The sequence below is a fragment of the Humulus lupulus genome, chromosome 3, assembly GCF_963169125.1.
Source record: "Humulus lupulus chromosome 3, drHumLupu1.1, whole genome shotgun sequence".
Classification (NCBI taxonomy): Eukaryota; Viridiplantae; Streptophyta; class Magnoliopsida; order Rosales; family Cannabaceae; genus Humulus; species Humulus lupulus.
In genome coordinates, this window is record NC_084795.1 from 273431391 (window position 1) to 273444481 (window position 13091).

Genomic DNA, 13091 nt, shown 5'->3' on the forward strand with positions numbered 1-13091 from the left:
AGGTGAGGGCATTTCGAGTAGCGACCTGATCTTATCGGGGTTTGCTTCTATCCCCTGGTATTGACAATGAAACCCAGGAATTTTCCTGATGCGACCCCGAAAGTACATTTTTGGGGGTTAAGCCTCATGTCGTACTCTCTCAATATCTTAAAGCATTCCTCCAGATCGGAAACATGGTTATTGGCAGTTTTTGACTTGACCAGCATGTCGTCAACATACACTTCCATGTTCTTACCGACCTGGTTGGCAAACATCCTATTTACCAACCTTTGGTATGTAGCTCCGACGTTCTTCAACCCGAAGGGCATGACCTTGTAACAATGAACGTTAGTTGGGGACATGAAGCTAGTGTGATCCTGGTCTGCTGGATTCATGGCGATCTGATTATAGCCCGAGTATGCATCCATAAATGACATGAGCGCGTGCCCCGCTGTGGCGTCTACCAATTGGTCAATCCTTGGCAATGGGAAGCAATCTTTGGGGCAGGCTTTGTTCAGATCGGAGAAGTCGATGCAGGTCTGCCATTTCCCGTTGGGCTTCAGGACCAATACAGGATTGGCGACCCAGATCGGGAACTTTGCCTGGCGGATAAAACCGCACTTTAGGAGCCGGGCTACTTCCTCTTCTAGGGCCTCAGCTCGGGTTGTTCTTAGGCGCCTTTGTTTCTGGGATTTCGCAGGCACACTTTTATCCAAGTGGAGGGTTTGCATTATGACGCTCGGATTGATCCCCACCATGTCTTCATGAGACCAGGCGAACACGTCTAGAATCTCCTGCAGAAACTTAATTAGCTCCGCCTTCCTTTCGCTACATAGATTTTTCCCGAGCTTTACCACCCGCGAGGGATCTTGTGGATCGACATTTACCTCCTCGAGCTCTTCGATGGCTTGGAGCTCAGATTTATCCTCGCCTATTCTGAGGTCGATATGATTATTTAAGATGATATTCTCCCATTTGGCACTCTGAGGTTTTTCAATCTTAGGACTGGCACAAGCTCCTGAGATTCCTTATTCCCGCCCTGCATAGTCATCATTAATTGCCCGGGTTTTAATTTTCCCTTCATAGAAACACTGTAGCATTCCCTGGCAGCAAGCTGATCACCTCGGACCGTGCATATCCCCGAGGAAGAGGGGAGTTTTAGCGCGAGGTGGCGGATGGAGGTTATGGCTTCAAACGCTATCAATGTAGGTCGGCCCAAAATAGTATTGTATGCGGCGGGACAATCGATGACCACAAACTCGAGGAGTTTCGAGACTGTTCGAGGTCCCTCTCCCAAGGTGATCACCAACTCGATCGTTCCTATTGCCACCGATCCTTCTCCAGAGAATCCGTATAGCATCATGGAGGTGGCTTTCAGCTCGGTGACAGATAAACCCATCTTTTCCTGCGTAGACTGGAACATTAGGTTTACCGAGCTCCCATTATCGACCAGTACTCTCCTAACCCTCCAGTTAGCAAGCTGAACGGCTACAACCAGAGGGTCGCTATGAGGGGACTGGACGTGGCTGACATCTTCCTCGGTGAATATGATTGGTTGCCTCTCCAATCGTTGCTATTTGGGTAGATGCTGCTCAGGGACAAACTCCACTCCATTATGAGCCTTAAGTTCGTTGACGTATCTCTTTTGGGCACCTCTGCTCGTGCCCGCCAAATGGGGGCCTCCTGAGATCGTGGAGATCTCTCCTCCTATCACAGGAGGAGGGACGTCCTGATCTACCCGAGACCCGGGCTGACTTATCGGAACTTCCGGAGCTGGATGGCCGGTGGGAACTCTATTCCACGCATACTGAGCCAAGGGTCCAGCTCAGATGAGAGTCTCAATCTCATCCTTCAGGTGCCTACAATCATCGGTGTTGTGGCCAATGTCGTTGTGGAAACGACAAAAATTGGAAGGGTCTCGTTTACCCTTCTGGTGCTTCAACGGTTCTGGCTTCTTCCAGGGGAGGCGAGTAGAGTTTGCTAGGAAAATGTTCTCCCTAGTGTGTGTGAGCTCGGTATAAGTCGCGTAGACTGGCTTAAATTTTTCTACGGACTTGTTCTTCTTTGGGCCGCCCTCGTTGCTCCCTTTTCTATTACCTCCACCAAACTGGTTACTCTGTGTAACGGTTTGTGTCGCTGTCACGACATCCGTTCCCACTCCAGCGGGCTGTTAGGGGCCTGGCTGGTTCCCGCGGCCGATGCTCACGCCTCCTCCAGGTTTATCCAACCCTGGGCCCTATTTAGGAATTCGTTTACGGTGCTGACTCCCTTTCTCTGTATCTCTTCCTAGAGTCCACCTCCGACGAGGATCCCAGTCCTCAAGGCCATGAGCTTGGAGCTATCGTCTGCTTCCCTGGCTCGGGCAGTGACGTTCGCGAATCTGCTCAGGTAAGCTTTCAGAGGTTCGTCGGGCTACTGTCTTATATTCGCCAGGGTATCGGCCTTGACGCGGGCAGCCTGAGAAGCTCAGAATGCCCTCTTAAAGTCAGTAGAAAATGTTTTCCACGAGCTGATGGATTGCTTTTTACTCTATTTGAACCACTGCCTGGCTGGCCCAGTCAAGGTGGAAGGAAATATTAAACATCTCAGCTCGGGACCAATTTTGTGGGCCATCATCAAGGTGTTGAACATACCCAGATGATCTGACGGGTCCCTGTCTCCGTTGAACTTGGACAAGTGAGGCATATGAAAACCAGGTGGATACGCCGTAGCTACTATGCTGGGGGTGAAGAGCTCGAGTTCGTCCCCCGAGTCGTACTCGTCTTTTTCTTTTTTTGACAAGAGCTTCCTCATAAGCTCCTCCATATGAGCTAGACGTTCAAGGGTTTGGTCCTGACTTCCTTGGTTGTTCTGGGGCTATTCAACAGCTCCGGTTCCATGGTACGCATTAGGCGGGTTATTGTCCCTCCTATCTGGAGATAGGTTATATGGGACGTTCCCGCCATCACGTACTTCAGATAGGTCTTCCCCTTGGCGAGCACTACTGTCATTTCCAATTGGGTCTCCTCTCTGAGAGTTTAGGTGATCTGGGAGGTCGGCCCTCGGGGTGGCTTGAGGACTTTGCACCGACCTCAAGCGTTGGCGCAGGTCTCCGTCGGAGATGTCACTTCGACGACTCCCAGTCCAGTAACTTCCATTTGAAAAGCTCGGAGCCCGCCGCTGGGGGTGAGGATCTGGGACTTCTTTGGGCACCGACTACGATGGGAAGGTCCAACAGAAGGAGGATTTCTCCTACTGCTCCCGTGAGCCGGAATGTCTCGGACTGGCCGGGGAGGAGATGGGTATCTTATTGGAGAAGGAGGATGCCTAACAGGGGATGCGATCCTAGTCCCGTCAGGGTGGATCAATCTAGGTCGCGGCTGCTCCGCTCTATCAACCTCTTCGTCCTGTGCTCGGTGGTCTGAGTATGGTGTAGGACGGCTGGCTAGGGCAGGCTGTCGTCGCGAGCCCTCCCCGGATCTCCTTCGCGAGCTTCCTCGAGCCCTTCTGGGTGCACTCGAGGGCAGAAGTAAGCTAGGAGTTGAGGTCCGGACCGATCGACTGAATTGCTGCTCGGCCCTAGGAATTTCCTCAAATGTGGTTTCTCGGTGGTGCGACGTGGGAATAGAATTTGATGTCGGGGGTCTGACCGACCGACTGGGCCTGGATCGGTTACCCCGGCGGGACTTATGAGTCTCACCATGCCTCTTTCTGACATTAGCGTCGGTTGTAAGAGGGGTAATTGGGCCAAAACCTCTTGGATCTGCTGGTTTGCTTTCACCAGCTGACTCCTCAACTGTGCATTTTCCATTTCTACCGCCGTGTAGAATTCCGGGTTCGGATTGGGCGGCCAGGGAGCCGAACTTCCAGTGTCATCTTGGTCCATTGGCTGCTTGCTCGGCCGCTGCTGAACCTTAGGGTTCTGATCATCAGATATGGCGGCATGGTGGGCCTCCTGCCCATCATGTTGGTTCGCCTCGTTACCATGTCTTGAGTGAGTGACTACCATGGTTGGGTATTTGCGATAGCACCAATCTAACAGCTCTCAATGAAAGCACCAAACTGTTGACGCGATTCTTCGGCAACAGATAATTATATAAATAAGGAGAGGGATTAGTGCTAAGTGATGAACCGCAATAGATGAATGATCTCAAATGAAGATTATAACTCAAATACTTTTTTAGGTGGTTCAAAGGTTAAAATCCTTCTAGTCCACCAGCCAATATTATTATTATATCTTTGATATTCCTTACAAGGGATTTCTTTACAAATTGGAAGCCAACCCTTTGCAACTCCCAGGGTCTCCATATTTATAGGGAGAGGACACCTGGGTGTTGGCAAAGGAGGTCATCCCGTGACCTTCTTACCCATCATGTCACTTCTGCGACATTCATGATTAGTTCCTAAAACCTGACAATGAAGTGTGGTCTAATCAATAGGTAAGGGGGATAATGGGTCGCATGGCCCAAACCAGTCGTGGGGTGTCTGAACACACACGTTTATGTTGCGTGTCCGAGAATTCAGGAATGGAGTAGACACATGATGTCTGATATATGAACGTTTACATTGCGTGGTTGACTTTATAAAGAGTCGGAGGTCTCAGCTCAAGCTCATACCCGAGCTTGATGTAGTCTCAGCTCGTGGTGTCCACGCTGCTGATCCGATGCCTTAGTAATCTCACAAACTTTGGTTATCTCGAGCTAAAGAGGTAGAGACTTGTAACAGCAGCTCCGGGTAGGTGGCCTCCACTTGGCTGACCGAATTAAGCCCTTTTCCAGCTCGCTAATAACCCGTGGATATTTAGGGCGTACACTAGGGTTATGCTCTACCATTGAAGAGGGTGTGTTGCTGAGATTGAGGTGAGTTTTTGGCCATTAAAACTCTTGTTCTTGCTCTGTTTTCCAAGTTGAGTTTCAGCTGGTTTTTGAGTTGGAATGTTGGAAATTGATTGGAGTTTTGGCTAGGGGTCTTGGGGTTGTGGTGCCTAGGACATGCGGGGATGGTTTTTGGGTTCATTTGGAACTTAATTTGATGTTTAGAAGCTTTTGGTTTGGGTTAGAAATGGTGGAGTCAAAGGGAAAAGTTTATGGGCAACTTCAAGCTGGAGGTAGCGCTAGAACGCCCACAAGGGGGCTACAGCGCTACCCAGGGATGCTTGGGGTGGTTTTGTTCTGTCTTGAGCGCTGGGGCGCTTTGGGGTAGCACTACAGCGCTACCATGCTTCTTCAAAATCCCGTTTTGAGTGTTTTTAAGGGTTTTTGGCTCGGGGTTTCAATCCTTAAGGCCCAGGATCGAATCTACTCACCGTGTGGGTACATTTCGGGGTCCCAAGAGTGGGGTTTGGGTCAAGATCCTATTATTATTGATTTCATCAATGGAGGTTATATTTGGTTATGACAAGGTGACCGCTAAAGGATTAAAAGGTCGATTGTTCTCAAGGGTCGTTCTTGTTCTAATTCTCACTCGAACCAGAGGTAAGAAAACTGCACCCTGTATATGACATGCATGGTTATTATTGAGGCATGTCGAGTGTTTAAATGTGATGCATGAGAAACATGTGGTTAGGGCATGCCATGAATATTAAATATGAGATTGATCAGAGCTTGAGACTCTGTGTTTATGCATGATCCTGGTTGTGCTAGCAATTGTTAAGTAAGCATGCTGAATGCCCTGTACTTGGATATTTGATATATGGTATATGCCTGGTAGCATTGCTTACTTGTGTGTGGCACTGACTTACTAGTCAGAATCAGCAATGGCGTCAGATCCGTCTGTGAAGCTGTGACTTACTAGTCAAGTTCACAACTGGTTGAACACTGGTCGCGTTTTATTGACCTACGAATCAGAAACGGCATGAGCGTCATGAACACAGAGCCGATAAAATATTAGATCTAATTGATATCAGCGTTGAATGAATCTAGGAGCATTAATGCTGGACCGACCCGAAGGTCTAAGAAAATTATAAGCGCTTGACTAGTCTAGGACTAGTTACTCAGGGCCAAGGCCAAAGGCCTAGGTGACTGTTTTGTCACATGGCTAAGGGAGCGGAATCCCATGTTAGTGACCCTATGGTCACTCGATAGGTTTATGTTGGTGACTATTTCATCAAATACCTATCCTGTTTAAGCTAGTGAAAGGATCACTTATCTACTCGGTAGGTTTATGCTGGTGACTATTTCACATGATACATATCTTGTTAAAGCTAGTGAAAGGATCACTTATTTATAAAGGGACCAGAACCCACCTTAGTGACTTTTACAACTATCACCCTTCTATTTACGGCTATAAGCCCAGCATGGTTACCGGAACCACCAGTGTTTAATCACTTATCTAACTAGGATTGACTTGATAGTCATCCACTCAGGAGGGCAGGATTCCTTATCTTGGATAGCCATCATTACATGAACTTATTTTCCTGCATGAATAGGGCTATATTTGCTAGGCGTGCGCCTTATGATTTGATGCCATGTTATTACTAATCATGAGCATATTAAGTTTTCTTGCTGGGCTTCGGCTCACGGGTGCTATGTGGTGCAGATAAAGGCAAAAGAAAGATGGACCATCCTTGAGTTAAAGAGCTTAGGTGACGATGTGTACATATGCGGCTGCTCGACCACCACGGTCGAGGGTTGAAAGAAGAACTAGGGTTAAACCCTGTTTTGCTGCTTAGATCGGCTGGTTGTAAATATTTTCTTGTAATAAACCTTTAAATTATATTTTTGGGATCCCAATGTATACAGTAAACCTTCTAATGAAACATTATATCTTAACCAAAATTTTAATCCCAAAACCACTAATCATACTTACTTTCACGATTTTGGCCAAATGACTCGATTAGCGAGTTTAGCACTATTTATAAGGCACACTATAACGGTTCCTGAAGTTTAGGGCGTTATAGTCCCCTTGGTTATGTATTTGATGGGATTTGATCCACCCAATATTTTTGAACATTTATTTAGCTTAATTTGTTCAAATAATTCATAATATTATAAAAAGAAAGACTAGTTTGTTCAAAATGATACAACAACATATAAATACAACATAAATTATAAGCATAATCCTAAATAAATAATATATTTAAAAAATATATATACAATTGGTTCGGTTCGGTTTATTGGACTTTAGCATATCTCATCCAACAATCGATCCGATCCAATTTGGATATTCAAAATCTGAACTAATCCAATCATAATTGGATATCCAATTTTTGGCGGTCAGTTATAATTGGATAAGTGAGTTCTCATTGGATTGGATAATTTTTGCACACCCCTACAATATGCTCTATCTCTCGCGAGAAGGGCCTCTGTTATAGATTGCACTTAGTTGCGTAACCAAGATAGGCGAATTGTAAATGAAGACGAAGAAGCTGAAGGTTAACGATGAAGATTACTGTGAAGTGGATATTGGGTTGAAGGAAAAAGCTGGAAAGTTGTGTTTGATGGGTCGATTATGCACAAACAAAGATTTCAGTAGAGGGTTTCTGAAGACAGTACTGGGTCAAATGTGTAAGATGAAGGATAATGAATTGGAGGTGAAAACTAAAGCAAGATCTAAGGAAGCCGTTTTCTTGATTTTTAAGCTTAAATTTGAGAGTCATATGCATAAGACCCTTAGTAAAATGCCATGGTTCTTGCATTAAAGGGTATTAATCTTGGGGAAAATAGAGGATGAGGGTGAATCTTAGGACCATAAATTGCTACAATTTCCAATTCGGCGTAGAGTGCTTGGTGTTCCAGCTGACTATCTCACAGTTAGGAATACAAAGAGGTTAGCAAATAAGGCAGGGAATATTATATAAGTTCAAAACAGAGATGTCACTCATATGATAATTAATTGTTTCTTTAAGTTTAAAGTGTGGATGTCTATCGAATCTCCAGCCTGTCCAGGGTTTTCTCTTCCGATTGGGGGTCAAAGAAAATGGATTCCTTTCAAATATGAAAGGTTGCCATTTATGTGCTTTAAATGTGGGAAGATCGATCACGACCAAAATGGGTGTCAGGAGCAGCTCAGAATGTTTCAAGGGTCTGATAGAGATATAGCCAAGGGAAGTGGGGTTTGGTTGACATCAAATAGTAATGTTAGAGATGGCTTTGCAGAGGAATTACAAGAGGCAAATAAGAATGGAGATTATGATGGAGGCTCTGAAAGGGATATAGAGAGTAGACAATGCTGATTGACCAAGGCATAGACAGTCAGCGACCAAAGAGTTATGCTTTACTTCACCGGGACAAGGGAGTTACGGAAGAGGAGAAAAGTACAATTAGACAAAGTACTAGTGATGAGCATGGTAATTCAAAGAAAAAACAATTAGGGGATTTAATCTCAGTTGAAGTAGATAACATGACAGAGCCAATTCAAAAGTACTATAAACCTCGATATGATGATGATGATGATGATGAAAGAATGGAACGTCTTACATAATCGAATGGTGAGTTCAAAGAAGTCCCACCAACCTTGTATTTTATTCAGATGGGAATTAACAAAGAAGGAGAGGTAGTGAATAAATTAGGCAGGAGAACCATGTCAGTTAAGAAGAGGAATTGGTCAGTAGGGGCCAAAGAAGTTCATAATAAGGATAATATTGCAAAAAATGATATGATTAAGAAGGATGGAACTTCCGGTTGAGTGGATTCAAACTCCGACACGAATAATATAGCCGCAAGGTCTTCCAAGAAATATGTATATCCTTTTCTGGAATGTCCAAGGAAAGGAAAAGTCACGGACATTTATTACTCTGATTTCCCATGATTGAGATTATTTCCTGGAAGTGATATTATTGTCCGAAACTAGAATGAAGTCAAATAAAATGAATTGGGTGTGAAGATCTATTTGGGATATGAAAGTTGTTTTTGTGTAGATGCGATGGGACAAAGTGGTGGCCTTGCTCTTCTTTGGAGGAAAACCACTGAGGTAACTATTTGTTCTTATTCTTTTGGACATATTGACTCCTTTGTCACAATTGGTAATACTCCTCAGTGGAGAGTGAATGGTTTTTGTGGGAACCTCGTGCTGAGCTTGAATGATCAGTCTTGGGAATTGCTTCGGAGACTGCATGATATGTACACGAATCCTTGGGTGTGTGGGGGTGGTTTCAATCAAATCATTGATCTTTCAGAAAAAAGGGTGGTGGGGGTTAAGCCAAAGTATTTGATGTGAAATTTTAGTAGTGCTATCGATGATTGTTGCTTTAAAGAGGTGGAGTTCAAAGGTGCTCAGTTTGGTGTAGTGGAAGAAAGTAAAAATTGATCTTTGAACGGCTAGATAGAGTTTTTTACAACAGAGAATGGGAGAAGCTTTTTGTTGTGGCTAAAGTTCGTCATTTGAGAAGATGGAATTCAGATCATTGTCTCTTCTTTTCATGTTCAAATGTGAAACTAATCAAGGTGACAAATCCTAAGAAAAAGTGGAAGATGAGGTTCCATTTTGAACAAACTCGGATTGAAAATGAGGATTATAATGGGGTTGTTCAGAATAGTTGGCACTACAAGAAAAACACTCTACAACGATGACTTCTATTGCAACAACACACGTGTCGTCCTTGAACATAGGCGAATCCCAAAAACTTAGTTTTTTGAATTTATTGAAAATATAGGTCTACAACGACGAAGTAAGCAATAGCGTGAAGAAAGGGAAATGCGCTAGGCTAACCCCTATAATTTCTTGACACCATACTTTGAAGAAATGTCATCCCAGTAGGGTGCCAGGAAATTGGAGGGAACATAAGGCGGGCAAATGAAAAATCCCTCTAAAGAATTTGACTCTACATCGATGACAGCGACAACTTGTCGTTGCTATAGGGTAATGGAAAAAACTAGAGGAAAACTAGACCAGCCCTCCAAAGTTTCCAATCTATAGCGACGACATGTCATCAATTTTGAGATTGGTTGAATATAATGGTTAAGATGTTTACACGTTGAGGTGCAAAACACTTAACGATTTTCACCTAAAGAGAAGTGAAAATATGAGATTGTGTAGAAGGCATCTAAAAGTGACTTTTATGGTTCTAAAGTGATATAATGAGGTATCCAAACATTCCTAAAAAGTCTGGTAGCATTTGGAGCAATTTTAGGACCATGACGGGTCCAAAGTCAGAGTGGGTGGCGATACGTCGCGTCCTAACAGACGATACGTCGCCTAGGCGGTCTTTTATGGTCGTACAATTTAAGTAAAATGCTCTAAATGATGTGTTTTAAATGCTCTAAGCTTATTGGTTAGACTAATGATGATGTCTACATTATATATATATGGATTATTAGAGTTGAAAAGTCTTGATCACACTTTCCAACTTTCTCTCTAAAACTCATTCTCTCTCTAGCTTTCTAAGACCAAAGTTTTCTCCAAGAAACTCATCAAACTTGCTTGACTTGCATGAGTTTCAAGGCTTGTTCAATCCAAAATCTCATTCTATTTGCAAAAAAATTGGGTTTTAATCAGGGCATAAAACCTTAACAGATTCCTAGTCTCCAAGACCTCGAATTCTACTAAACCAGGTAGTAGAATCCTTCCCGAGCCTTTAAGTTTGGGTTCTCGTACTCAAAAACCCTATTTGGCCAATTTTTCCCATTTGAGCCGCGGTGCCCCTCTCTAAGGGCCACCACTCTCTACAAGTCAGAGAGCCCCCCAAGCCATTTCCCTAGACATGTGCCGCGGCGCCAAGGCGATTTAGAGAACCGTCCCAGCCTCTGAGTTCATGCAGGCCGCAACACTCCAAGAACAGCGCCGCAGTGCAACCCCACGAACCAAGATTTTCCAACATTTTCTCAAAGCCAAATCCCTTAAAACTCACCCAATTAACCACCAAAGTCCCAATTAAGCCTAAGACTCTCAACAACACAACATAAGCAACATATAATCCCCAAGAACTAAACCAAATTCTTTCCACAACTCAATACCAACCCACAAGTTTAAAACTTATAAAAACTTAAACCACACTAGAATTTCTTAAAAAACTAGAGTAAATCTTACCTCAAATGAACAAATAAGACCTTAAGCTGCTCCCTAGCTCACTCCACAACTTCAACTCCTTCAATACCCACCAAGATCACATCCAAGCTTAATAACCCAAGAATTTTCTCAAGAAAAAACCAAAGTCTAGGAGCGAGAGAGAAAGTAACGGGAGAGAGAAAAGGAGAGAATGTACTATGTTATTTGATTTCCTTACTCTGAGGGTTTGATTTGACTAGGCTAATCTATAGGCATGAAAAGACTAAAATGCCCTTAACCTTTACTTAGTTCTTTAATGCCCCCAAGGGCAATATCGTCATTTGCCACATTTTCCTGCTAAACCTCAAATTCCACTTAAGATTCCCAATTAACACCACTAATATTACAAACACTAATATTTTCCCTCAATTATAATTCATACTCTAATATCCCTGGTAACACACCAAATTACTAAAATACCCTAGGCTCACCCCGAGCCGAGTATAAGTCCTCGTTGTGACTTTTCTGCAAAATTGCTCACAAGGATCGCCTCGTGCCACACATATCAAATATATCCACATAATAGTGCACATATAATTTATAATTATACCATCAACATGTCAAAATTACGAAAATGACATTTTTCACCAAAACGGCACAATCACATTTAATGCACATTAACATGCATAAATAGTCATATTATCATACAACTCATATATTTCACATAATCACACATATATTCAATTAAATTCACATATTAATCCATTTATGCCCTCCCGACACACTAATCAAGACACTAAGCCTTATTAGTGAATTTGAGACGGTACAAATTTGTTCCTTCTACTTAGTATTTTTTTATTAAGGGAGACTATTACATCTCTGGAAATGAGTGAAAGCCATAGCTAATTGCTTTGAAAAAAATTCCATGAGTAGTACATTCAAAAAGAGACATTTTTTTTTACAAACTAAGAAAAAAAGGCAAAAAAAAAAAAGAAAGAAAGAAAGAAAAAAAACAAAATCAGGAATGAGTGAGCCTTAAATTTGGCTCACATGAGACCACATGCACACACATATGATAAATTTAGGCTCAAAACTCTTGTTGAAAAAAATGGGTGATGTTTGTTTGCAAACTTTCACTCTTTAAGAGTTTATTTTCAGATTTTATGAATCACAACATATTCTTACACCTTTTGGATATTGATTTTATTTTTTAACAGAGCTTCATATTCATTTTCTCTATTGTGCTCATGAGGTTAGCGAACATTTTTTGTGGGAAATATCGTTTGTTGGTCATCTATGGTTACATGTATTTTCAAAGGCTTGTTTATTTTGATACATTTTGAAAAAAATATGATATTTGGTTGTTTTGTTTTTGGCCGTGTTCATTGGATTTTGTTCTTTAATAAGGGCCTTGTTTAACTGTTCTATTATTTTGTGGCAAAACTTTCTTAAGGGAGAGCTTATATCACTAACATTTTCTAAGAGCACTGTAAGTTCTGTTTCTCTTTACCGATCCAATAGTGAATATAGTCTTTGAAGTGCCTTCAATTGAGGGGGAGGTTTCTCTCCATGAGACAAAACTGGTTCAAAAATCCTGATATTCAAGGGGAGAAATCTGAGTCGCCTCTTGATTCATCTGGCCTCGCCTCAAGAAAGTTGTTCCTTGATTATGATCACTGAGGGGGAGAAATTGGTGAATTCGATTGATAGTTCTTTTGTTGTTTCTATGACTCTTGTTATTTTTGTTTAGTTTCTATAGTCTCAATTTAGTCTAGTGGTGTTGTTGAACATTTGTGATTTGTTCACTTGGCTTTGTTTCTTTAGGTTTAGTACTAGTATTGGTTACTGTTAGTCTGGGTTTTTGTTTTGTTCATTGATCATAATTTGCCAAGGGGGAGATTGATATAACCATGTTTTACTGCATGTATTTTTATTTGGAAAATCATATTTGTACTTTGGTTGCATCTGGAGATCTTCGTGGTTTCATTTGCCACGTGGGATCAGTTTGTTTAGTTAGGTCTTAACTAATTGTGTTTAGTTTGTTAATGAGTTTTCTATTAGGTTCTTTATCTGCCTTTATATACTGCTCAGTTTTGGATTTTGAGAGTAGAGCTAACCATTCCATTGTTTTAGAGTGTTTCTTTGTTCTTGATATTTTTCTCTCTTACAGTTTTGTTGCAGGTTTCTTGGTTAGAAGTTCTTTGTTTTCT